General features: G+C 44.6%; 1 long non-coding RNA gene across 4 annotated transcripts; it reads left to right on the top strand.

Annotated features, from left to right (window-relative positions):
• The first annotated feature begins 10,271 nt into the window (after positions 1 to 10,271).
• LOC308201134 lies at positions 10,272 to 24,317 on the top strand. Of its 4 annotated transcripts, XR_013956079.1 has the most exons (4): positions 11,421 to 12,978; positions 16,503 to 17,380; positions 19,220 to 19,306; positions 20,597 to 24,317. It is a non-coding gene; the product is annotated as an uncharacterized lncRNA (long non-coding RNA). The 4 variants fall into 4 exon arrangements; XR_013956078.1 differs by lacking the exons at positions 11,421 to 12,978; positions 16,503 to 17,380 and adding an exon at positions 10,272 to 11,009; XR_013956080.1 differs by lacking the exon at positions 16,503 to 17,380 and having other exon boundaries at positions 12,613 to 12,978.
• Positions 24,318 to 24,806: the final 489 nt, after the last annotated feature.

Genomic DNA, 24,806 nt, shown 5'->3' with positions numbered 1-24,806 from the left:
TCATTAGCCTTATTTCATCTCTTCAAGGGCTGGACACAGATCCTGACATTTAGCAGGGAGAATCAGATCTTCGGTCCAAGCTTGAGATTAATTGTTGGCATTTCTCTCCCCTTCCCCCTTTGATGTGTGTGAAAATACATATATTTGTGTACGTCCATTACGGGAGGTGAGCAGGAGAGCAGCCCAGTGGGGGGACTGCCCAGAGATGCCGAGCACAGACCCCAGTGCTGCCCCTGGGCACCAGCAGCTTGCTGACTGCTCCTAATGAGAGAGCAACAGCAGTGGAGAGCAAGGTGAGATCCGCAAAGCCCTTCTGAGTGCAGGAAGCATCAGAAAAGTCATTCAGCTCACACTTCCCTCTGCTTCCCGCTGGCATATGGCTCGGCCGTGACAAGGTCCATTTCGTTGCTGTGTGCATGCAGGGAGCCAAAACAAGCAAGCAGCAAGTGTTGTACACAGCCTTCCTGACCTCTTGCTTTACGTTTGTTGCCTTGCCTTTGTTGCCTCTTGCTATTTTCAGTGGTGCAAAAGGGAGCACTGGGGGCATTTAGGCTATTTTTGATGCTTGCAGCAGGGTAGGTGAGTGCTTGCATGGATTTGCAACAGTAGGCAAGAGCCAATCGCAGCTCAAAAACCCAAAAGCAATCAAAATGGTTTCATCACTTCAGTCATCTGCATCATACTTGGGAAGCAAAGGCAAGAGAAATTAATGAGCAAGCACAGCCTGAGAGCCTGGCCCTGCTGAAAGCAGTATGAAAGCAGCCCTGCTTCAATGGGTGCGGGATGTCTGTGGCAGTAAGGCCCATCTGCTTGCTTAAAAGCAGCCCCAGTTTGCAGTCCTGTGCTCGAACCCGGTAACCAGTAAGTAAACCAGTCTGCACCCCAAACCCACCACCGCTGTGGCTCTGCCAGCCCATCCAGAAGGTCCCTCAGCCCCGGCCATCCCCTGGATGAGTGGTACCGAAATGCCACCTAGCTATATGCAGTCCGAGCTCTATTAAACCCTTAGCCCCAGGGACATGGGATGCTCCACCGCCCTGCCTAAGCGATGCTCTGCAGGAGGGACTTGGCAGGGATTTCCAGGGCTGGCTGAGGAGCAAGCCAGGTAGGAAACAGCACTCTGATTTTCCAAGGGGAGTTGAGAATAATACAGCGCAGCCTTCCCCTGAGGAGGCAGAAAGAGCAGGACATATTACTCTTTCGTAGGTCTGTAATTAAGATTTTTCCTCCTTACACATCCTGCTGGTTTCTGTCCTGCTGACCGTGTCCTCCCATCCCTGATCTGCTCGTGGGTTGCTGCTGCACAGCCCTGACAGCTTGTAAGTCAAATGGTGCCTTCAAGTGCAGCATCGCTCCCAGGAAAAATCCGCCTCACACAGCACAATAGTGCCAGGTGTGATCTTTCCCCGATAAAACATGGTTTATAAGGGTTTGATGCTCCCTCAAATGGAAAAATTCAAAATGTTGCTAGAGGAACTGAGCACCTAAATCTTCTAATGAGCAAAAAATTTATCAGTACTGCTACTACAGCAGGCAGGAAGACATCGTCAGACAGTAAATCTGTCGTGGTGGTTATTGCCATTTAATATTGAGTCAATATAAGTAATGTCTTGGAGTCTTTCCACACAAACTGATAAAGCAGCCAGGACATGGGCTGCTCTCCAAGCAGCGAGTAGTTTGAACTTGAGATTTCTGTAATAATTTTTCTCACTCGGTGCTGAGGAGGAAAGGGTAAGTTTCAGGGGGCAGGAATTAGCTGGAGGACTGGGTTGAAGTCTTGGCTCTGCCTTTGGCTTCCTGTGTGACCTTGCGCGAGTCATTGAATGAATCTGAGTTGCTGTGCAAGAGAGATTGCACTTCTGCTACCCCCAACTAAGTTATTTCAGGTCTCTGGGATAGAAGTTGTTTCTTACTGTGGTTTGTATGATCTCAGCTTGATCTGAGATCTGGTGCATGTCTTGGACTGAAGCATAGGAGACATTGCGGACAATTATATATTCCATAAAATTTCATTTATGAGGGTCATTTAACACAGACCCTAGTCTCGAATTAATTCAGAAAAATCTGGCGGTGGGTCTGGTGATGCCATAGTTTTGTGTACACAGTCCTGGGAAATTGATTTGAATATTGTGGCACACTGTGACACATACCCCCACATCCAGTCTTCACTCCAGAAAATCTAACCCAGGGGCCCAAATCCCACACCATCACACGGATGGGGGGTAAGATCACTCTCCCTCCACTCTAGGTTCATGTATTCAGCTGACTTTTTCTTCTATTTTCCCAGCTGTGGTTCCCTGGAGAAGTGGAGGGAAGGCATCCAAGCTTCACTCCTGCTCCCGTGGGTGCCACTGGGATGCTGCGCTCAGCCCCAGCCTGCTCCTGCAGCTTGGACAGAGCAGTGACAGGGACAGGGTTAGACTAAGATTTCTCTTTGTTGCTTTACAAAGTCTTTGCACTTTCGTTTGTTCAACGTGTTCCAACTCGACACAACACAGAGCTCTAATGGGTTAAACACGGCACCCAGATAAAACTGTCCCAAAAGGAAAACAGCCTGAATCTGGCTGATTTGAAAAAGCCTCAGTCAAAGGTTTTCACTGAGATATTGAATTGATGTAGCAGTTTAGAATTTATTTAATATTTATATATTCATGCCTAGCATCCAAATAGGTCAGGGCCCTATCGTGCCAGGGGAGACACAGGCGCATTCGCATGCACAACATCTCCAGCACATTTTGAAGCCACTGATGTTACCTCCAGGCTGGGACTGCAGTCACCAAAGCCCTCCTAATGGGGAAAATGGGTTTTGCACATATTTCTTAATGCAACAAAAACCCTTGGTGGAAGAGTTTGGATTACACAGACAAATGAGTTTTCTCTGAAAGTCTGTTCTTGAAGGCTTTGTTTAAGGCAGGGAAGTCTTCTGAATCGGTGGCACTTCATTCCTGCCTAAATGTAACCCAATGCTGTATGGACCCTGGACCCAGGCACTCTAGTAACTGGGGCTGAAGCTCAGCATTGCTCCGGGAACTGTGCAAAGAAGTTTGGTGAAGTCTATATTTCTCCTTTCCCTTCCTCCTGCCTCCGTCCGCCTGCGAACACAGGCACTCAGGTTGTACTTGTGCTCCTGTACATGGCATGCATTACAGACTCCCATGTTTGTGTATACACCCAGATAATGCTGGGCTCTGAATATTTGGATGCTAGCATATCTGCAGGTTAATTTAGCAGCCCAGACCTCAGTGGCCCTTGAATTGCTGGAGGCAGAATATGCCCGAAGGGAGCTGTGGGCATGCAAAAATCCTGGCAGAGGGGAAAGGGAGGAAGAGAGAAGAGAAAACAGCTCCGTCCCCAGCCCCTCTCTGCTTGTGGCACAGCAGATGGTGGAGGGTTACGAGACAGCAGTTCCTTGAGGCTTAGCATAAGCCAAGAAACAATAAAAGAAAGGGGGGGGGGGGGAGAGAAGATAGAAATGAGAATTTAAACAGATTGTCGTGTCACCATTCTATTCCTGCCACCTCAGCGGGAAATTAATCACATAATGTCATATAAAGCAAAGCTGGCCCTGGAGGGCCCATCCAAAAACAGCTCTGCCTCGAGGGCACGTGTGAGTCAAACCTCAGGGGAGGACAAGGACAGCAGCAGGGGGGGGCCGGGGCAGTGGTGGCTGGGCTGGGACGTGCGAGCAGCTCATACAGACAAAAATCAGGCTTGGATCTGTCCCATCAATGCGTCCAATGGCTCTGAGAAGTGGAAGAAAAGAAAAAGAGCTGCAAAGCCAAGCTGGGGAGGTGCAGCTCCCCTGGGAGCTGCACTGTTGGCTGGGGGCTGCAGCAGGGCAGGCAGGGAAAGAGACCAGCCTGACGGAGCCGCGGGTTAGCAGCGCCTCGGCATCACCGAGGAGTAAATGGACCGTTCTCTTAATTGCAAATTTACGGCCAAGATGGGTACAGAGGAGTCCATATTTCTTCACAGGAGTTGGATGGCCGTGGAGAGAAGGCTCCCTGGGGACATATCTGGGATGTGGACGGACGTTACCCATAAATACAGTGAAATAAGTTTCCCATTAGACTTAAATCCAGTGAGGCAGCATGAATCACCTTAAACATGCATAACTCTCCCTTATATATCACCTCTGCTGAAGCATTAATTAACCCATAACAACCATCCCCAGACACTCAAAAAGATCTCTTTCTTCATTCTATCCCAGTGTAGCTGCTGGAGAAGGAAAGTAAAGGTTTCTGGGTCAAACCACGGTCTGTGCGCTTGGCTCTGCAAAAAGCTGTGGTGAGGGTGCTCTGCTCTTCATCGGGGAGACAGCTGAGGACATGTGGGACTACATGGCCCGGGTAAAGGGGTGGCTTTAGGGGATATGCTCAGCTCCTTACACTACTCATGCTCAAGCGCTTTGCCTGGGTGGTGCTATGTCTGATGGCAGACCCTGGTAAGGTAATAAGACTTGCCTGGAATATGGGTATTTTTCCTTTTCATTGACTGGCTTTATACAACTATATCTCCCCCACCAAAAAAAACCAACAAAAAACAAAACAAAACAAAAAACCACACAAAGCACATTGGCCTGCATTAGATTGCACGGATTGGTTTGAACTGGGCTTGCAATCAGAGAAAGGCAGCTGAAAGAGCCAAGAAAAGCAAATAAAGAAAAGGTACAAAGCAAATAAAAGGGCTACTTAAGGTGGCTGCATCTCCAGTTGGAGCTCCTAGTATTTGTGTCTGTGCCAGGAGAATGAGAAGCCAAAAACAGAGAGAGAAAGAAAGGAAGGAAGGAAGGGAACAAAGTGGAAAAGAGAAATTAATCCTCAAGTAACTGAGAACAGGTGCTTCATTTGGGCACTTGGATGTGAATGAGCTGCAGTTGGTTGCTCTATCGACTGGGGAATTCAATAAGCGAGGCTGGTGCACTTATGACAGAGCTCAAAGAACGAAACCCCATGTAAATTAACTACCTTCCACCAGCCTGTGCTTTATTAAAAAGCACAAGTTGTCAAGGCACTGCCTTGAAGGTCACTGCTCCAGGAGCCTGGGCAAAAGAATTAAAACCTGAAACTCCTAAATGCCTCGTGCAGCTCAGGGGATTTGAGTTGCAACCCTGTGTTTTTCCTTCTGCTGACAGGAGGCTGGTGCCTGCCTGACTTCTGTGACGGAAACGTGCTTGCTCAGAGCCTTGGGCTGTGGCAAAGGAAGGAAGAAAAAAAGAGATGGCCTCACCCAGCTGGGCTTTTTCTCTTGAGCTGTGGCCTCTGTGTGTTGTCCAGAGGGAGATGGAAAGAGCCATGGTACCGCCATGGCATGGCGTGGATGGTGTCTGCTCCTGCACAGCACAATGCTACGGCATCCCGGCTCCATTTGATGCAGGATGATGTTTCACAGAAGAGTTAAAAGCATCATGTCAAATATAATTATGAGACAATAACAGCCCATTAGTTCCAGTGCCTAATTTTAAACCTCAGACTGTCTAAAAACCGTCAGTCTGCTTTTAGAAGAGCTGTCAGTTCCTCAAGGTATAAATAAGAAGCGTAGAGAATGGATAACCTTTGCCTGTCTTAGGGCCAGATATCATCTTCCAAAAAAGGTAAAATTCCCATTTCATCGTTTACTCATTGAGACTTTTCTTTCTCGCTAAATCTGTGCGATTCCCCCTGGGATGAGCAGCCTAATGTACGGGCTTTATCTGCTTTGCCTCTAATCCATTGTAGTTCCTTGGAAAAGGCAAAAGCATCATGGAGAGGCACCATCCTCCAAGCAGCTCAGTTCATTCCTGGGTTATTCCCAATCTGACTGGTTTCTCCTTCCTTTGAAGCATCCCCTCTGGCTGCTCATTGCCCCACACACCACTGCCGTTTGGGCTCCTGCACTCACCCCAACTTGTTCTCTGGATTCAGGCACGGGTCAGAGCACTCAGAGCGAAACATCCTGGGTAATTTGCAGGTCGAATTATCTACGGAGGAAGAACTAATTGGTCATGTGGGTATGAGCCGATACAAGGATTTTATTGCTTGAAAATCTTTAGTTAATGTTATACATATGCAAATAATGCCTTTAAATGTTAGGGCGCCATTTGGGTTGCTGTTATAAATTGCTACACAAAATATCTCCCCACCCCCACCGTGTGATGCAGAGTTGATTATCGTGTGTGTGAATGATGCATCAAAAGCACCTCACATACTGAGTCAGGGTATTTTCCACTAATGAAGTCCCCAAAGAAATGCACCACAGACCTTCTGAGCTGCGATATTCTGATGGCTTGGATATATCAGAGATAGCTCAAATAGCGTTAGATATAAGATCTCCCTAGCAAAATTCTCCAAAGAAGCACACGAACATCAAAGAATCTTAACTCTTAACTCCTATAAAATATTCTTCTATTTGGATTGATAAGAAATTAGGGTAGTGCCCTAGATACATAGCTAAGAGAACTAGTGTGGCTCTTGAATTGTTGTGGCTACTTGTTTTTATAAAATTATAAACATATTGAAATAATTAATTTTTGCCTTACAAAAATACATCACTTTTTTATTTGCAAGTCTACAGCACATGGTCATAATATACTTGATTTCTCACTGTTGACCAAATACACACACTAATAATGCTCAAGGGCTGCACATTAAATTGAATTGAAAAGTGCCTACCTTTAGCTCTCTCAAGACTTTCCAGGCTGCTTTCTATGGTTAACTATTGGTTCCACTCACATAAATGAAACAAGCAAATTCTCTATCAGATCAGACCTTATCTGTTGAAAATAGACATTGTCACAGACCATTCCACACGATGAATAAATTCCTATCTTCACTTCTTATCATGAATAATTAGAATATTTCAGTTCTGCACCCTGAGTCATAAACAATGATAAAAAGTTAGTAATTCAATTAGAAATCGGATTCTTTTTCTAATGAGCAACTATATATTGTGATATCAGTATTCAAGCCTAGTGCTAAAAAGGAAATATTTGCAGGCTTGCTAACAACTTCACTGAGCTCTCTTGAAAATACGGAACTCCTGGTGCCCAGCCCTGAGGGTGGCTGTTAGTCCATGAGTTCCCGCTCTGCAGGAGGCTGAGGGTTACATATGGAAGTTAAATCTGGGAACTGGAAATCGGTTATGAAAAGATGTTCCAGTAGCAACCCCCTCTCCCTGGGTGCTTTGTAAAAATTCCTCCGTGTCGAAGCTGGTGAAAGCTTTGGGGCGCCTCCGTGCCATCTCCTGGGGCAGCCACCATGCGCCACAAAGTCGAGTCATGTCTTCTGCTTGCCCCATGCCATTCCCCCAAGGAACAAAGTAATTTGTGCGCACATATTACTGCTCTGGGTATCTTCTCTCCCCAGACACCTGCCCTGCACTGGGGTGGCATGGATGTGCCAGCTGAAACGCTGCAGGGAGTGTTTTGCTGTCTCACTGCCGCAGAGCCCCCTTCGCCGTGTTTTAGCACATGGCACTTGAAAACAAAGTTATCAGAATAAACCGTTTAGCTATAAATTGGAGGTATTAAAGATCCATGTGATAATTGTCTTATCTGGCTCCAAATGTGCTTATGATGCTGAGAGAGAGCAAATTGGATTACGCTTGAAACAGGCTCTTCCATTTTCATAAATTACCTGGAAAAGCAGTGAGGGCTCAGAAACGCAGACGCCTTGTTTTTGACAGATCGTGATTTCGTTGAAGGATCTCACGGAAGGGAACAAGCAAACAAACAAGCTGAGAAAGGTCTTTCTGGGAGGAAAGGATGGAGAGTTAAAAAAAGCATGAACCAGCCCTGCAGAAATGCAGCAAAGCAGCAACAGAGGAATGTGGGGAATACTAAGTGACGTGCACCCAAACCCAGACCTGGATAAATTCGGGGGTATGGTTATCAGAGAAGAACCAATCTGTGTCCCCCAGCTCACCTCTGCCAGGTTCTGCAGGGTCAGATTGTCCATGCTGAAATTCAGGTTTTATCCTCACTCTGCCCTCCGCAAAGGGTGAGCCCACACGTGCCTCTGGGTACAGCATCACGGAGACCCGAATTTCTGAAATGCTGGCATTCATAAGGACCACACCGGTTTTCAGCTGCCTGGGACCAGCAGGGGCTATGGCTTTCGCTCCCCATCCTCTGAAAGCCGCTAGAAGCCAAACCCTTGGTGGCATAAAGGAGTTGTGCAAAGCATACCTTATTTTATATGCTTAATTCTAGCTGGTTAGAGACAAATGGGAACAAAAGTGGCAGAAGATATGAACGGTGTTTTAATCTAGGGAAGCTCTTTCAAAATATAGCAAAGAATACAGCATAGCTGTAATAAATATGAAAACTTTCTGGGCTCTGGTGTACAATAAATCTTGAGTGTTTGGTTAGTGATATTTACCATACTCCTGACACAGATGATCTTTTCATTTCCCCATCTTTCTTTCACTCTCACCCCTCTTTTTGGAGGAGAAAGGCTAAAATATTTATTTCAAAGCAGGTTGCTGAATTCATAAAATATGTTTTAAGATATTTCTCCACTCTTGTCAGCTCTTTGTAAAAACTCCTTGGTAAGCTCTTTGGAGATCCTAAGTGGATTTTCCTCCTGTTGGTTTGCTCAAAATGTTTATTGTTGAAAATTACTGGCATTAAAAAGAAAAAAAAAATAATAAAAGCAAACCAAAAGCTTTTAGAAAGGAAAACTGAGAAAGGAAACTTAGACAAAGCTAGGAAGGGTTTAGCATTAAGGAATATACAGACAAATGCAATGAGGCTCCAGACTGGGCCTCCAGCTGGAAAAGCAGCTCTGGGGAGCCACAGATGGGTCTGTCCTGGAGCCAGATGTTACGAGCCAAGGTCAAGAGAAGCCTTTTGCAGTGGTCCTGGGAAACTTACGACCAAGGCTGCACATTTCCAAGGGACAGTTACTGCAGCAAAATATTCTTTCTTGTGCCATATTTACAGACATCCCTGGAGAGCCTCACCAGGTCAGGCTGGTCTCCTGGTGTCAAGCCTGCAGCAGCCAGAAGGGGTGGGACGAGGGGGACTGGGCTGATGCCTCTTCTCTTCTTCTGCTCACGCTCTGGCTGTGAGAAGGGGAGCCAGGCTAATATGCAGTACTGAAATTTTACTGTCTTCAAGGCTGATCCTCCTAAAGCCAACTGCCTTCATTTTAGGGCAGTAAATTGCTGGCAGCACAGAATAAAGAGACTGAACTTTCTTTATTAGCCTGAATTTTCTTTATGGGTTTGCCAAAGGTCTTTTTTTTTTTTTTTTTCCTCATTCAGTTCTGGCTCTCTCTTCATGCTCCCTCCCTATTTTCTGTTCTTTTTAATTTGCCTGTGAACACAAATGAAGACTCTAAAACATTGCATGTGGCTTGTTTCTCCTTATCACCTGCACACTTACTCTAGGTGAGATCGTTGGCACGTGGTAGCAGCGTAACTGCCTTTGAACAGCTGAGCAAATACATGAGTTATTGCGCGTTGTTAGCAGTTGGGAGGAAAGAGAACAGCAGAGCCTCATACCTTTGGCATAACTCTGTGCATTTATTAAGAATGTATATGAAAAAGGCACATTTCCCAGAGGAAGAAACCAAAGTAAGAAGGGTCTATTCCTACGCCTAGCATCCAAACTGCCCCAGCAGTGGTCTCTGAAAGCTTCTTTCCAGGCTGTCTGGCAGCTCTGCTTGGGCGTCATCTCTGCAATATATCTACTACTCCTTGTTTTCTCTTTCCCACACACATCTAAAGCATCCCTCCCTCATCATATTCAATAGAATCTTAGGGAAAACTCCTTTTACCACATCATTCAGGTTCACGGGTGTCTTGGCATGTGTCCTTCTTGGAGCAGCTATTTCTGCCTGCATTTTGGGGAGGGCTCCGCAGTGACCAGTGGCTCCCAATCCAATCCAATCCAATCCAATCCAATCCAATCCAATCCAATCCAATCCAATCCAATCCAATCCAAGAACAAAACCAAAGGGAAGAGGCCAAAGAGCTGACGTGAGCTGCTAAAGGAGAAAAACCAGCAAGGAGAGGGTGCACTGGTTAAATCCTTGCACGTTTGCCTCATTCATTCCCCCTAAGGCAACATCTTTATTGTGGTCTTTGCTCCTACACAAGCCCACACATCATTATAGTTGTTTACATACCATCACTAGCAATAATAATAATAGCTAAGTAATAATTCTTCATTTGAATGTGATGAACGGCTGCATCTCTCAGTAAAAATAAATACATGGGGAAAGGGAAAATACATCATTGTTACTAGCAAATGAGGCATAGTGCAAGAAATTAAAATATCTGGCTCGTGGAAAAGCAGGGAAAAACAACTTTGCAAGGAAGTCTTAAACCAACAGGCATAAGGATCATTTATCGAACGTAAGAGAAATTAATAGGGAAAAGGGATAATTAAGAGAGATATAAATGTTTGCTGAAGTTCTGTATAACTGAATACCAGCAGGCATAAAATTAGAGCTCAGATAAGAACATAGATTAGAACTGCATACTTCGGCTGACACAATCAATTTGTACAGTTTATAATTTTATTTTTTTATTTTATTTCTACATTTTTAAAGGATAAAACACATCCAGGCAAGACAGACCCCATAAGTTCCCTGACACTTAAATGCCTAGCTCAGTAATGGAGCAGATGAAGTTAAATTTCCCCTTTCCACGCAGCGAGACACCCTGCAGCAGTCATCCACCCCAAGCACTTCTCCTTCTTCAGGCATTTTCTCTACTGTTCATATAGCAAAGGTAGAAAAGGCAGGAAAGGGACTGGGACACTAGCAGCACTCTACCTGCCAGCCAGGCTTCCCCATCCCACCCAAGAGTATCCTTGGGCAGCCCTGCTGAGCAGGCAAAGCCTGGGATTTCGGGGGTTAGCGCTGCCAAAGTTCAAAGGCAGTTCAGGTGAATGCTGCCAGCTGAGAGCTGTTACAGCAAAGCCCAGCCTGCTTAAGCTGAAGGCTTTAAAAGGGAAGGAAAGGCAAGTGAGCAGGCTATTTGCCTGAAGAGGTGATGTGGGGTGGTGAGACATGAGGCTCAAGGTGGGTCATGCTATGCAATGCTGCTCTTACACCTTTCAACGCTTTGCTTCTGTGCTTCCAGGCTTGTCGTGTCCATGCAGTGGGTGCTATGGCCAAACTGGCAGCTTTCTGCTCTGGGCAAAGACACCTCTGCTAGACCCTGCCATAAGGATGGCAGCTGTTGCTTTCATCTCTCAGGGCTTTGCTGGCCTCCTTTTCCTCCTGCAGCAGTGGTTGTGCTGTACTGGGGCAGGGGATGGGTGCTGGGCAGGGGAGGGTTGAAGCTTTGGGGCTCTTCAGTGCTCTAGGCATCTAGGAAGCCAAATCATTCTTCCTGGTGGGATGAGGCTCTTGTTTTCAGTCCTCAAAGGTTTGGATTTTACTTGGTGATGTGTCAGGATTTAGCTTGCTCTCTGAAGCTGGAGCTATTGGATTCATGACTTTGACGGAGCTTTCTATACCAGCGAGGGGGGAAAGCAAATAGATTGGAAATATTAATTTAATAGCACTGTAAAGCAGCTTGTCCACAACCTGCTGCACATCCAGAATATGCAGCAGTGAGGAGGCATAATGTTTCAACACTTTTTAAAAAAAAACTTTCAAGCTTATGCTGGAAAAATTATCATGCTTGTGCTCTCTAGTATAAATACGTCAATGTTAAAATCATGCTCTTGTTATGCTTCTAAGCACTTTTCTATAAGGAGGATGCAGGATCACTCACCAGTCTTGAATAACTGTGCTTAAGCGTGGCACAAAGCAGGGACCTAAGACCTGTCTCATCAAAGGCAGCCTGTATTTCTGTTTCATGCTTTTCTTCTTCTCCTGAACTGTTTACAGATGGCTGTTTAGCCCCTGGTCTCTGTCAACATGCTCGGCCACAAAGCCTCCAAAGGTGGCCGAAAGTACTTCTTGCCTTTTGCTCTAAGTCCTTTCACTACTCCACCAGAGATGAGCTACATTGTTTAAAAATAAAAGATCAGGAATGAGTCAGAGGCACGAATGCGAGTGATAACAATTAGGAGCTGCTGCTCAGCTTTGATTGTTTGGCATTTGGGCAGCTGCTCCAAGCCCTGCTGGCTGCGGTGTGGGGCTGGGCTGGTGGTGAGGCAGGGCACGCTGTTCTTGTTCGTTCACAGCAAAATTGGAAACTAATTTCAGGGGCTACTGAGGTGAACTTTACACAAACCTTCCAACAAGCTCACCTGTACAGACCTACATGTTTATGCAAGAAAGCTGGAGAGTTCGCTGTTTCTCAGGAGCTTGTAGCACTAATCGCTGTATTATTGCTGTTACCACCTGTGTGCGTGTATACATGCTGGAAAAAAGATCAGATTTCTGTGCTATGGCTGTGTAAAGGAACCAACATCTATATTTAATGAAGCTACGTCATATGCTTATTACTCTTTTTCTGATGTAAGGTGCTTAACTTCTCTTTAATATAAGAGGGTGAGAAGTCACCCGGTATGCCCGTAATTAGTCATGGGCCCAGAGCACGTTATTTCATTTTTGCAGGGATCCAGACTCTGCATGTTCATTAAAACTTAGTTCACCCTTTACTTTTATTTCCTAATGACTAATATTGCTACTGGCATAGGGAACTGGGGGGAAGGTCTCTTTACCCCTATAGTAATGGAAAGGCTGGGATCGGGTTGCTGTCATCCTGCTCCTGTGGCATCCTGTGGTAGGATATGCTGATTTCTGACCAAAGGCTTTTTACTAGAAAAATAGGAAGGAGGAAGTGGCCACTGTGGTTTCTTAAAGTGTAGGCACTGAAGTAGAAAAATGAAGCCTTTTTAGTTTAACAATGAGAGAAAACATAGGTTACAAGGGGGTAAATATCTGCAGTAAAAACCAAGCATAAAGTTCAGCAGTTTTGTTTAAATATATATATATCATAGACTGACTTTCCTCTTTTTGGGGATTAGAAGAGACTGGTGTTGTGGGGAAATTTGCCACAAGTGTTACAGAAGACAATGGGACACGCTTCCAGGTGGGAAAGCAGCATGTTGGCTCAGTCTCTCACACACTGAGATACCAGCTGTCCCATGTAATGTGGGATTTCCTGCAGTACATTCACAAATCCTGTGCCCCTCATTAAGATGGCATTACCTGGACAGTTACTTCAGCAGCGATGTTCAGAAGCAGTCCATCTGGTACACGTAGCCAGCAACAGGCACCGTTATTCTCTAAAAGCCTCGCTGCTGGCAGCGTGTATGGGGCTCCCCATTGTCCTGTGCCCCCTATCTGGGGTCTCTCCCCTCCTTCCAGGCTCTCGTGTCCCCTGGTCCCTCAGTCACTGGAGACAAAGGTCCGCTGGTGGTTATCAGAGCTGGGTAGGGCAGATGTCGTGCTCGTCAGTGGTCTGATCCCCATTGTAAATGCTTTAAACCTTGCAGCCCTGTTCTGACTGAAGTCTGAAAAAAGGAAATGCAGAAATCCATCATTTTTACTGCATCTTCTTTCAATCACTATCTCCAAAATGTCTTGTCATTTCGCTCCCTTCCTCTCCAGTTTCGCAAGGCAAAAGTTGCACTGAAATTAATGAAGACACGGAGATTCAGCATTATGAAATAAGAAAGCTGGGCCGTATTAATTTTCTCCAAGGGCTTTATAACCTCAAATTCAAATGTTACTTATTAGCAAAGGTCACAAGAGAGAAAACCTAGGAGTGAAAGGGGTTGCAATTAGGAGCATGTAACTGGAATAATTCCTCAATTTCCATGCATGATGAAATGAATCTGTCCTGGCAGAGCTAGTGTGAATAGAGGATGTGTTGTGGTAAGTGTTGTGAAGTGTTTGTATTGTCTAGGAGTAAAGAAAAAGCTGTGTGTAGCAGCATGTTTGGCAATGCTTCCATGCTTGATCTGTTCCCTAAAAATGGTTGGGTGTGGTTGCGCCGAGCTCCAGATGGTGGATTCACGTTAGGTTGGAAGCACAATGAGGTTAATTTTTTAAGCAAGTTTTAAAACAGCTCAGAGCTAAGCTATATTCTACATCTGAGGGTCTTGCAGGAATCTAAAGTGAAAAGGAAATGCATAGAAACTTCTGTAAAGCTGCACAGGATGGAGAGCAGTAGTTCAGCTTAGAAATGCAGCCCATGTCCCTTGGTTTGGATCCTGTTGGAGTAGCACATGAGAGAAGCATCCTGGAACGGGCAGAAAAAATGTCCTCAACTTCAGGAATGGTGTAAAATTGGCTACCCCTCAGGGATGGGTGAGATCCTGAGATATTCCCATGCTCCCCCAACTTCTACAGGATTGGAACAATCATTTTTGGGGTTTCTTCTTGTTCTAAAAGAATTGCACAGTACTGTTCTTGTTTTTTCTTTGAATTTGAACTTTTTAATATAACTTCTGAAATATGAACACTTTCTGTTCACGGAGTCCAGGCTGTGCCTGCTTTTATCACTTCTGAGAGCTCATTTGTACTCTTGTAAGGCATTGTATCCCATTCCTTTCAGTTGAAAGATTATCTCCGGGAACAGCTTACTCTTTGCCAGTGGGTCCTAAGGCGGAGGATCAGTCATGAGAAAGAAACTGTAATAAACGGGGCACTTCTCTCACTGACCTGCTCTGTCCTCTTGATGTAGCACTCTCACGGGTTTGCGAAGGTGCTCAGAGATTAATGTAGACAGAAGGAGAGGCAGTGCAGGGCCTCTGGCTTAACCATTCATTTTGATGTAAAGAGTATGTAGCAACAGTAGTTAGGGTGACAACCTGGGATTTAGGAAAGCTGTGCTCAATTCCCTGCTTCGCCATGTGTGACGTTGCACCTCTGTGCTGCGGATCCACATCTATATAATGGGACAACTGTATTTTCCCAATTCATGGGGCTCTTGGGAGAATAAATGCCTTTAAAACTGTAAAGTGTTCAGTTAGCCTGACTATGAGATCATATAAGTGTATTACCCAGATACAGCAGAATCCCATGAAGGTGGATTTTAACATCTATCTTCTTGAGCTTAATTCTATAAGAAGAGACCGTTCTGCACCTGTATTTCAGTCTATTAATCATATTGCTGATCATCCATCACTCAGGATGTTCCTTGGCTGTGAAAACCCAAAAGTGCTTTGTCACAAAGTGCATATTAGAATAAAGATTTCTTCCATTTGATAGAATGCTGGGATCTGACATTTTCTTAAGTGCCTTGTATTTTCTTCTAAACTAACAGTAGTTAATAAAATACAGTGATGATTTTTACAAGGTGTCCCGTAACTCAGAGGAATAGCTTGGAGATTTGAACTTTGCTCATCTTTCTAGATGTCTTGCCTGGGCTGTACAGATAGACCAATTGCAATGATTAAGGAGTTCTGTTAGCATCAGCACTATTCAGAGTTTTGGCTGCTTTATCTCTGTCTTGCATTTAGTCCCAGCTGAAATCAAGAAGTAGAAAGGCAAAATGAGTGAGAATGATTATTAATTAAAAAAAAATTTAAAAGTTATCCAAACTTTTTCAGTCTTAAAAATAAATTAAAAAAAATCAGGTGTGATGTCTTAAGCTCCTCGTACAAGTAGATCTATTCCTCCTTTATCTGAGTCCATTCAAGCATACCACACAGTTGATATGGGCCCCATGTAGCTTTATCTGAATCAGTTCTCCCAAAGTCTTAAACTATATAATTAAGCTCATTTTAGTGACTGGAAAACTGCCACTAAATTTGAAATCTGTCATGGTAATTTCAAGGCTAAAGGAATTAAATTTAACATGAGATATTATTCCTAATTATTACCCTCTCTTCAGCCTTTCTCTTGCTTAAATTCTTTTAAAGTTGTGTCCGTTCCGTAGCCACCTGATCACCAGAATTTTAATTAATGCTAATCAAGATGTCTGAACTGTGACTGCCCGTAGATTACTCTTTGATTTAATAGTAGGTGTTCATCTCAAAGCCTCATTGTATTTGCTACTTGGGGTGACATAGCTGTCATGGCTTCCAGTTTTGATGCAGCTTTTCCTGAAATTGTTTGAATTGAGTGAACTGAATGTAATGTGTAATTTCAGAGTAGATTACCACTTTTCTGCATTGTGGCAGTCTTGCAACAGGGTAAATCCTTCCTGGAACCATTTGCTGTTGCCACTGATACCATGTTAGATGCAGGGTCTGATTTTTATCCCGGAGAAGTATAGATGAACTGCTTATACTGGCCACATTTTTGCTGGTAATTTAGATTATTGACTGCAGAAAATATCTTCATTGATTCCCTGTAATTACTGGCATCATGTTTTTCAGTGGTATTTAATAAGCTCTTCTAGAGTTCTTAATAGGATGAGTATTACTACAAAAGATGAATTCTCTTCCATGAAGGAGAGGGGGGTCTATCCTTCAAGGGGCAAATATCCACTGAAGGACAGTGGTTGCACAACACAGCTCTGTAAATGAAGAGGTAAAGAAAAGTTTGGCTTGGAGAGGTTGTTCACCAATTTACTCCCATTTATGAAATTGTCCTTAGTTTTCCTGTGGCCAATGCTTGACTTCAGAAGCATTGATTTCTCTTTATTTTCCTCTTCATTTTCAGTAAATGATGTCATTTACAGAACACGACAATAGCTGGACTGGGTCAGACAGCTGACTGCCTCTGGAAACAGCCAAGAGCAGACTCCTGAGGAACAGGGCAAAGATATCACGGCAAACTGTGGGAATTTGCCAACGTGTTCTCCCAGTTCTTGGTAGCCAGAAGGCAAGGCCTGGGACTGTCTGAGCTTCCCCAGGCACCGAAGTGGTGTGAACTTGTAGGCTGGTGGAGTTGATTCATAATGATTTTTGAAGGTGGTATGGGAAATCTTTTTTTTTTTCCAAAAGAGGGTTATGCTGGCACAAATCTGTGCAGCAGGACATGACGGATGGGCCCCTACGTCACATCAGGGGGTGATGTTCCTGGAGGCTGCAGTCAGGTACTGTGACTGCTCTTTGTTAGTGATACTCAGGCAAGCACAAAACGTATTGCCGGTGCAGTAGATGATCTGAATTTGAACAAGAAAGCAATTATGGTGCCAGATTTCCATTAACGGGTAGAAAAAAGCAAGCCCAAGGTTTCTTCTGCATCTCAACTTGCAACCTGATGTTCAGATAAGATGCAAACACAATATTCAGTGGCTAGCTGTGAAGCACTGGAAATAAGGCAGTTGTGTTTGTTCTCAGGTACGGGCTTACGTACTTTCATCTAGGCACTTCTTTTTGAATAGTGTGGCCTTCTGTGACACCATGGAGCATCTTTTATGTGCAGACTTAATTGAAACAGTCTTATTTATAGCAGTGAATATTCATTCTTGTTAAAGGTGGTTCTGAGGGAGGCTAATAAATGCTCTCCTTTTCCTTTGCGTCAGCTAATGATCTGGAAAACAAATATACTGCCATTCCCTGGGAAACCTATCTTGCAATGCTGGATTATACTGGGTAAGAGTTGTATTTTACCTTCCGTTTATTTATTATTCACCTCTCTCCAGTGCATAAAGCTCCTATGGTGATGCATCAGGCAGACCCGGTGGGCAGCCCGTGTCCCAGAACTGGAAACATTAGTCTGAGACAGGAGATGAGAGACGATAGATGGAGCCAGAGAGACAAAGAAGTACAAGGAGATAATTAGACCAAATCAATCAGTGCAACTGGCCATGGTGTCTAGGTGCATTAACATAGTGGCAGAAGAGTGTAAGGAGGGTCTCCTGAGGTGTACATGACAGTGCTGAAATATTACCTTTGATACTCTACAACTAAGGAACATCATTTTAAACAATCTAATTGTAGAAGGAGTAATTTTTAAACACATTGGTGGTTCTGTGCTCAACTTAGCTCTCTGTTAGCTATCCATGGTTTATCAGCCTGAAGCCTGGCTTACATCTAGCATGCTTCTTCGTGATAGAAGCAAATGTTGGCCTTCCAAGAAGTTTTATTGAAGGGAGACGACAGCCCTTCGTGCAGCTGTGGCACAACATGGAGCTGCCAGTTTTTGTGGGCAGAGGTATCGCAGTGTTGCTGCGTGAACTGTCCAAAACTGTATGCTGACTGTCACTGGTCATGTAACTTTTTTCCCCTGCGGTGATGTTTTGTCACTTAAACAACCAGGACACATGGTGGCATCCTTGAATTTGGTTATTTTGCATAGCTGAATGCAAGGCTATACTGCAGTGAGATCTGGGGAATATGAGCCTGTCCTGAGCGCTTATTCTGTCTTTTCACAGCCAAGGTTTAACCAATGATGCTGTCAGTGGCAGTCGGTGAACACAGTTTATGGGCCAGCACTCCCATGAACTGCCTGAAGCTGGAAAAGGTCTGCATGGGGTGACCACTGCACAGGGGCACTGGCTCCTGCTGGGGAAACTCTGTGGGTAAAATGAATGACAAAGGGTGAAAAATGTTCCTGGTCAGCACTCCCCTATAATGACTCCTGGCAAGTGATCCTAGGCTGCCTCTGACTCATACTGAATCCAGTCCATTCTCAACTGAAGCCTTTTAGTGATGAACATTATTAAATCAGGAAAACCGGGATGAAATGAGATCTGGATCATAAAGCTGGGAAATGGCTGGCAACTTCTAAGCTCTTTTGGGGTCCCCAATCCTGCATGTTCTCCCATGAAACCAAGAGGGGCTGGACTTTAACTTGATGATGCCAGCTCTGTCCTGCAGCAAGAGCCAGAGTGCTGCTGCATGTATTGATTCACCTAAGCAATTTCTGACTTTTGGAAATTACATTGAGCTCTGAGAGCAGCAACTCTGGCAAGCCATGAACAGACCAACAATGGGATGAGAAGCCTCTGAACTGCAAAACCACCTCACTCGCACCTTCTCCAATTCTTCTGTTTTTTGCAGAAGTGCCTCCTTCTGTGAGCTTTTGCAATTACCTCTCATTAGCCATTGACAATAAAGGAAGAGAAGGCATAAATTAGAAGCATGAATCATGCCCCAATTTAGCCTGTCTCTTCTGCTAATAAAAAGCATATGCTTCTCAGATACTCCTCTGCATTAAAGCTGGGAAGGGAGGCAGCAGGATGACCGAGGCAAAGCTGAACCATGCAGGCTTTTGCAATGAAATTGTTTCAATTTTCCTTTAAATATAAGAATTCTCAATTAGAATTTTATTCTGTCTGTTTTGTATGAGGTATGTGCCCAAACTAGTCCTCCATTCCCAAACATGTGGGAGGAAAACTTGGTTTCTGGTGAAGTATCTGTGTGTCTCAGTTAACTGTGTGGCTCTGCAGATTGTGATTAAGCAAATTTTATATAATCTGCATTTTACAGATGAGGCAATAGGAATGCCCTCAGTACGGTTCATGGGAAGATCTGTATGAGATTATTGCCGCAGCAGCGAACTCACCTGTAAAACCTGTGAGTTCCTTCTGGCCCTAAACTCCTGAGTTTGCAGGTTTGACAAGGGCATTAATATTTTTGAGGGTTTCAAGCAGTGTAATGATAGAATAAGCAGGCAGAACAAATGGACTCTTAAATATCCAATAAGAATCTAGAAATCAAAACAACATCAGCTCCATTAATTCCTTTTCTTGAAACAACAGAGGTAATAGGGATTAAGATTAGGCTGTAATGCTCAGCTGATGATAGAAAGACAGCACTTGTGAGAATGCACAGTTGTTTCAAGGAGATCACATTTAAAGAAAAAGTGATGGTATCTTAAGCCGAAATAAAGCAAGGACGTGGGTACAAGAAAATCCAAATTATTTCCTCTGGAAGACAGATCAAACCCCACTTTTATTTGATTGCAATCTTTCCTGCAAACTTTCTGTAATGCTTTAATATATTGTGATTTTTTTTTCTGTATAAGATCCTTACAAGTAGTGCTTGGCTGAGTTATGACAGTGCTTTCAGTTTACAGAAAGTTGCAAAATTCAAACAGGTCAAACCTACATCACAGAAAGAAGCAGGGATTAGTGAAAACAAATGTGTACTAACAGAACACAGATTAAATATTGATGATTCCCAAATTTCCACATGGTAGTGAAACAACCTGTGGTACTCGGATGGAATAACAACAAGGCTACTTACTTGGAAAGAACTTTGCAAAAACTCAGTGCAGATCTGTTGCAAAAAAAAGACTTAAAACTTCATCAGCTAGCTGTTGTACTATTATGTTATTGCTTTTCAGGAGAGAAACAAAAGCAAGGCGGTACATAGTGTGCTTGCTAAACTGCCCTATTTCTCTTCTTATGCTGCTGCTAACATATCAGAAGAATCTCTCATTTGAGTATGTGCTAAAAACTTAGCCTCTGGAAAAATGTCATGGCACAATTCCTTGCTTTACAACACCCAGAAATCCCAAAGTGTGCCGAGGGATGTGGGCAGTGGTGTGTGGTGAGCTGGTGGGGAGTACAGCAGGGAGGAAACGCAATGAAAGTAGTAGATCTTTGTCCTTCCAGTGAAGTTAACCAAAGCCCCAGCAATGCCCTGCCCGATGTGATTGCAACAAAGCAGCAGCATTTGCCCAGAATGAGCAATGAAATTTAAGCAAGAGTTCTGAGGTATAATTAGCAGCATTTTGAGAAAGTGTCCGTACCCTGCCCCAAAGGCCAAAGCACTTCCTCTCTTCCAAGAGAGACCAAAACCAGGCAAACCAAGAAAAGTGGCTTTCAGACAGTGTATTTTTTCCCTCTATCTTCAAAGCAGAAAATATACCGAAGCTGAAGTAACCCAAAAAGGACAGTTTCTGGATACCAAAAAACAGGCCCTGCCCTGGTGTTCTCCAGCTATGCGAACACCAGCCACACAGGCAGCTGCTGCTGAGAGGAAAGGGAGTGAAGTTGTGAAAGCTGGAATCTTCTCCGGGGGCTTTTCTCATCCAAAGCCCCTTCACTTTGCTGGAAACCTTCCCTTTGACTCCATCTGCCTTTGGATCTGGCCTTCCTGGTGTCCCAAAGGCTCCTGAGAGCCTTGGGAGGGAAATAGCAGCAGGGATGAGCCTTTCCTGCTGCACAGCTGGTGGGAGAGGAGCCCTGTGGTAACTGCAGGGTGATAACAAGCAGAACAGTTCAGATTAAACATCTGCAAATCCACATGGCTAACACAGCTCAGGCCAGCAGCACCAGATAATGAAAGTTATTATATGAAATGCAGCCCTTATTTTAGAAGTTAATACTCATCTTTATCTACTCTAAGTTCTTTCTGTGAAAACTGTAAATGCTCCATCCTTTCCAGAGCCACTTCAGGCCTGCTGCACGGAGTGCGTAATACGCTGATAGTTAAGGTTTTGTTCAATTTTATACTTGAAAGGCTGAGTCCTAGGCTCTAATCTGCTGAAGCCTGCCACTTCTGGGGGTGAGACCATGCAGCGAGCTCTAAGGTTAGAAACCAGCAAAAGCTCTCTGGATGCTTGGGAACTAAGTGCTGGCACTGATTGCCCAGGCAGATTTTTAGGAAGGGACTAGGGAAATTTCCGTTGAGTATTTTTGGTAGCACTGGTTGGTTCCGCCATGGGGCGGTCGTTCTCTTAAGAGCCCTGTGCTCCTTCCCTTTGTTCTGCTTTCATTTCTTGTCTGGGTCCTGGGAGCTTGGTGTTTTCTGCTTCCCATCTGTGCCAGTTCTTAGAAATAAGCATCAGATCCCACGGTGTCTTTGGGACCCTGCATTACCGCATGAGGGCTCCTGCAGCACTTCAGACCCTGCGGACCCGTGGCTCGTCCTGCTGTGGAGAAGAAGCCATCCTTTTCAACCGAGAGGCAACAGTGTCGGCTGGGCCGTAAAACAAACCGCATGTTTCTCCCCATTCAGAAATTGTACAAGAATTCCCAAGCTAGCTTATTAACTGATAAATACTAATATCATCACCTGTCATGGGAAAAGAGGAGGAGGCTTTAAAATGATCTCCTGGGAAATACAAGAGCCTGCGCCACATGAGTGGAGTCAGATGTGTGGATCCAGCAGGCCAATTTTATTTCCTTTGTTATGGTAGTTAAAAAGCATAGTGAAATCCCTGCTAAATTCAAGCATTTTTGGATCCTTCAGAGTAACAGATTTAAATCTTAAATTGTGCTGGAGCTTCTTTTGGAACAGGGGTAGTTGTTTCTCGAAGTGCTACAGGAACTTGCCCCAGGCAGGTGCTCTCTCTTCCAGTCCTTAGTCACAGCCACAGAGCACTGCAGCTTGTTCTTGTAAAGTATGCAGGGACAAAATTTGCCTGGCTGGAGAACATCCATCCCACGGAAAAGGGAGTTTAATATTCACTGAGTGCTATTCATCAACTCTGAAGTCCCCACTTTTGGAGATTAATTGATTCATTCCTTCCGTTGCCCAGGACAAGTGCTGCGGACTCCTTGCGCTCTCTAGGCTGCACATCCCACTCAGCAGGCATTAGCATGCCAGCAGGGTTTATTTTTTTTACCTTCCCCCATTAGATAACCTTCAGCCAGTCGGGAAGAGGGCCTGGGAACGGGGGAGCAGGTAACAAGGCAGCCAGAAGCTTCCCACGGACTCTGGACATGGCAGAGATGTGGACCATCCACTCGTGAAAAGATTTCCTTTCCTATCCCATTTCTAGTTACGTTCATGTGAGAGAAGGGCACAAACACCAAATGTCTGCAAATAAGCAAGGATAAGTTTGCTATAAAATTAGTGAGGGTAAAAAAAAAAAAATAAAATAAAAAGCAATAATGACTTGGATACTGGTGTTGGGATCTACACACGTACTGAGAGAAGGATGTTTTGTCTGTGCATACCCCGGGGGTATTCATCTGCTGAGAAACATTTTCTCCTGCAAGCTGGAAATGGTTTGAAATGCCTTCAGGATCGCAGCCAGCTCCCCATCTTCTGTTCCCCCTCCTCGCTGTCCCTCTGGGCTGTCTGTCCAGAGGAGAAACGCAGAGGGAGGGGAAGCTGCTCCTGCTGCCTCACCTGGCCATGTCCCCTAAGAGCTGGCTCCCTGGGACAGTCTCTGGGTGCACCAGTGGCATCTCCTGCTCTCTGCACCCGTTGGCAAGAAGTTCATATGGCCGTTAGCACTTCTGGAGGAAAATGTTAATATTTGCACGCTCTACCAGGCTGATCAAGCATCTAATGCTCAGCAGGTAGGAGAAGAAATGAGAGGAGACAGAAAAAATTGATTCAGAGACCTCAGAACAGTGAATCTTCCCATCAGTGCCCTCTGGACCAGAGTTTCTTTGTAGCTGGCCTGGCACAGACACTTGAAACCAGCCAGCTGGGGATCATAACCATCGCATACAGCACCAGGACGGCAGCTCTGCTTGTATTTTGGAGGGGTTGCACACAGAGATGCAGAAAACATAGCACCATAAGGCTCCTTAGCAACTTTTACAAACCAAGGACATTTAAAACAGTCTGAGGTTTACTTTGTTTTGTACTGGTGGCAGATTTGGCCTTTAGCCTGTGCCAGAATCAGGAAGAGTGGAAAAAAGTCTCTGGTTTGTCTTTGCCTTCCTGCGATACCTACACTGAACAGCTCCTTACTCCGTTAAATCCAATTTCCTCAGTACTATTTCTGGTATAAAAGTAAAGGGTCATTGAAGTTACACTGATTGCAAAACCAGTGTAAAAGTGAGGAAAATTAAGCCTGTTCATCTCTTAGCCAGTGTGTAATTTTTAGCTGGAGCGAGCATATTGCCACAAACTTGTCAGCAAACAAAATGAACAGCGATCAGAAATACCTGGGGAGAATGTGCTTACTGGTGTGTGAAATGCCTCGGCCGTCACTCAAGCAATCCTTGCAGCTCCAAGGACAAACGAGCAGCGGCTGTGTGGTTGCATTTCAGGACACGAGCCCACGTTGAGCTGTTCCTTCAGCTGCCTTTCCATCTCGCTGATGGCATGTGTGAGTGGTCTGCAGATCCCCAGGGCTGCTGGGGGGATTTTTTTTCCCCCTTCGCCCAGCACAGCCTCAGGCCAAGTAAATCTCAAGCCGCGGGGAACGCGACTGCAGTTGCTGTAAACCAAGGTTAGATGTTTCACGCTGTAATCAGAGCTGGCAACTTCCAGTGAGCTTTTCTACTACTTAAAGGCAGAATTGATTGTATGGTAGCAGAGCTGAGATCATGAAAGAGCAATTTCTCTTGCACAGACTCATCTGGGCTAGTTAGCTGACCTGCTCTGCAAACTCTAATTTTAAAACAGTCAGACAGACACTTAAGCTTACAGCTAAGCCTTGAAGGAATCTCTAGGATCCTCCTGAAACCCCTCAGCACAGATTAAAAGTCCCACCACTCGTTGACTTCTGGATGCGCGATTCTGGCACTCAGAGCTTTGCCTGTTCAGTTAGCAGATGTTGTCGTTGTTTGCAGTCTGCCTTCATCTGTCTCTACTTCTTTCTGCTCATCCATAATCAAGTTTTTGAGCTACAAATGAGCTACTCAACAACCCACAGCCTTATGTTCCTATCATAACCCATTAACTCTGGGCATGCATTGGAGGAAGTTTCTATTTCTAGAAGAGTGGGGAGAGGGTTAACAGAAGTTGCCCAGACACACAAGTCTTGTGTTAAAGCTGGTATTAATCACATCACTCAAGGTGTTATTGGTAGCAATCAGCCATGGTCACAGGCAGCATATTGACCTGTCCGACTGTATAACAATCCATAACATTTGATTATCCGTTTCTTGAATTAACTATTAATTGTTCATCAGCCTGTTATAAAGTATTCATATATTCATCTTTCATGTAAGGTATGACTGCAATGCTAAAGTCTTGTGTTTGACCTCTAGATTCAAACAACCCAAAAATAAGTAAGAAATGAGTTTTAGGAGCATTCACATCTCTGAACGAGCTGCACATCAGCACCTAGTCCCAGCTTTTGTTGGATGGGGGGGATTCATCTTCCCTGATTTTCCCTGTGTCTTGCTGAGGTTGTTCATCTGTGTTCCCTCCCTCTCCT

The sequence above is a fragment of the Anser brachyrhynchus genome (assembly GCF_964034855.1).
Source record: "Anser brachyrhynchus genome assembly, chromosome: 11".
Lineage (NCBI taxonomy): Eukaryota > Metazoa > Chordata > Aves > Anseriformes > Anatidae > Anser > Anser brachyrhynchus.
Note: the sequence above shows the minus strand (reverse complement) of the source record. Positions and strands in the feature narration are given on the sequence as shown.